Genomic DNA, 2994 nt, shown 5'->3' with positions numbered 1-2994 from the left:
GGTCTGTGTCCTCAGTAAACGTGACGGCGCTTCCCGCTGCTCCAGCCAGGCTGTGCCGTCTTCTTGTTTCCAATCATGTGGCCTCCTCTCCAATTCCCAAGCCCGACCCACAGAGATAGCGATCTGGGGTCAACGTGAGGTTTGTCAGCAACTCTGACCTGCTGCTTCCCCGCTGCCAGCCACGCGGCCGTTTCTGGAAAGCTCTCTGCCGCCCCCTGGTGGGAAGGCTCGGGGCAGGGCTCTGGCTGCAAGCATGGGGCTCCCCTGTGGCGCTCCCAGAACCTCCCGGCTCTGTCACCTCTGCTGGGTGGAAAACCAACCCAGGACTGAACCAGTGACACCTGTGGCGCTCCCAGAACCTCCTGGCTCTGTCACCTCTGCTGGGTGGAAAACCAACCCAGGACTGAAGCAGCAGATGGGTGCCTGGTTCCTTATTATCAGAGCTCCGCCCACTGGCAAGTCTCTCTCCGGGCCTCAGTTTCCCCTTCCATTAAACGAGGGGCTTGGGGGATAGCAAGGAGGTGTAACTGCTTAGTGAGCATGGGAGGTTTCTTCTGGGGAGATGAATACATTTTCAAAGTAGATGGTGTGAGTGGTTGCACAGGACTGTGAGTGCACAAATGCCACCACATGATTCGCGTGGAAATAGGTAATTGCATGCGACGTGAATGTCACCTCATTTAAAGTGTTTAAAAGAGGGGCCTGGGGGAGTGCAGTGTATGTGAGAATCACGTGGGACACCCGCAGTCTCTGAACCTCGGTTTCCTTGCCGTAAACTGGCAAAGAGACCATGTGAGCTGTGTTCCCTGGGGCCAAGAGATTCCAAGAAGGAAAACCTGGGATTCCTGGGACTGGGATGAGGGCCGGGGGCCGGAAGGGGAGGGGTATGTGGGGATGGCTGGGGGGCAGCCCAGATAAGACTTTCGGCACTGGGCAGCAGCGTCAACACAGGCGGTCTGTGTACATCCCTGCATCTCACTCCCCGCAGGGCTGACCAGTGGCCAGAGGTGGGACTGGCCAGGCTCGGCCCAGCCAAGTCCGGGAGCAGAGGACACTGAGTGAGGGATCCTCGGGGCCACCCTCACTGGCCTGTGGCTCTCCTGACACCACAAGAGAGGTCCAGGAGCTGACCTTGGGTCCTAATGGGGGACACCTTCCTGGCAGCAGGCTGGCAGGGTGGTGTGGTAGTCAGTGTACTGGGCTCTGCGTCTCCACCCCTGCCTGCTGTGTGACGGTGGGCCAGACACCTAACCTCTCTGTGCCTCTATTTCTTCAATGGCGAACAGGGGCACTAGCAGCCCCCACATCCGGGCACAGTGGCCTGAAGATTAAAAGCAAGGGTGGCACGAGACCTACAGCAAAAGCTCTGAGCAGGTAGCTGCCCAGGGAGTTCCACCACCACCTCCCCTCTGGCCGCCAAGGAAACCGAGGCTCATGGTGACCTGGCCCAGGTCTGTTGGACTCAGGGTCCTTCTCATCCCCAAGATCAGAGGGCTGCCACCAGGGAAGCAGCTGGCCCCTAGACACACTCCGGAAGCACACAGGGAAGGATGCGCTGGGGACTTCGGTATGTTATTGCAAAAAAAAAACCCAAAAAACATTTATTGCTATTTGAACCCTGCTTTCATGCCTCCATTTCCCAGAAAATGAGCCACAGGAGACACCAGGAGAGGCAGGAGACCATCCTCCTTGCACAAAACCCACTCCCTCGGATGCTGTCCTCAGCGAGGGTGGCTGGGGGCCAACCAGGGGGCCCACCCACAGGTTGACCCTGCGGACGTTGAGCTCTGTGGCGAAGGTCCTGGCCTTCTGGTAGAAGAAGAGCGACTTCTCGCGGTCCAGGAGGAAGTTGTGGTAGATGGTGGTCAGCCGCGTGTAGATCTTCAGCTGTGCTTTCTTGTTGCCCAGGTCCACAGCGGCTGCCAGTGCCAGCTGGTAGTACCCAGCTGCATCAAATGGGTCCTGAAGGGGACAGGCCATGCTCAGCAAAAGGGGGACTTGGAGCCTGTCTTCCCAGAGGCCTTTCCTGTCTCAGTCATTCCACGTGTCCAGCCAATGCTGGCTCACCCCATGAGCCCCGAAGCCTGTGACACTGCTGTGGTCTCAGCTGCAGGAGATGGGGATGACCCTGACACCCCTGGAAGCCTTCCTGTCCCTACACCCCACTCACCCCAAGCCTCCTGCCCCCGTCCCACCCTCTCTGCAGGCAGTGGCTGCTTTCCCCATGGGCTGAGGTCAGGGCAGATCCTGCCTGCTATGAGAGTTCCATGCAGGACCCGTGGCTCCAAGCCACAGCAGGGGCACAACATTGAGTGACTCAGGCTCTCCTCTGGCCCCTGTCCATGCTGACCATTTCCAGGCCCTCCACGGGCCAGGCCAGGTACAAAACCATCTCACGGGTGTCCTCTCTGGCAATGTTCCCTGAAATATTGACAGAATGTGACTCCCAAGACATCCACTCCCGTTTTCAATGCATCTTTGGCTCAAACTCACCATCCCTGGGTTAGGGTGCCGCCTCCCAGACCTCCACCTTGACCCTCCCATCCCCCACCCGGCTTCTCCCCAGGTGCCTCCTCCACATGGGGGTCACCCAAGGGACCTCTCTAAGGCCCATGCCTGGCCTGTCCCCCTTTACCATCTCAAGATGGCTCCCAGGGCCAAGGACAAAGTCCAAGATGCAGCAGTCCATTCCCTCACTGCCCTGCCCCACACACGCAAAAGGGGCGTGAGAAGGCCCCGAGTCACCGCCACTGCTCATCCAATGCCCCCCGGCCCAGCCGAACACTGGACTCCGTGCTGGGTGCATGGCTGAGCCTAACGTCCTTGCTCCCAGCTCCCAGTCTGAGGGACCTGGGACTGAACAATGACCACACAGGGTGGCCCGGGCTGTGGCAGAGGGAAGCCCAGGAGCCTGTGGGGAGCCCAGGAAGCCCCAGACTCAGCCGGGGGTGGGAGGCAAGGGCTTGCGGAAGGGGTGGGGGCATCCCAACGAAA

This window comes from Colobus angolensis, unplaced genomic scaffold (assembly GCF_000951035.1).
Source record: "Colobus angolensis palliatus isolate OR3802 unplaced genomic scaffold, Cang.pa_1.0 Scaffold143, whole genome shotgun sequence".
NCBI classification, from domain to species: Eukaryota; Metazoa; Chordata; class Mammalia; order Primates; family Cercopithecidae; genus Colobus; species Colobus angolensis.
The sequence above is the reverse complement of the archived record's forward strand: the minus strand, read 5'-3'. Positions refer to the sequence as shown.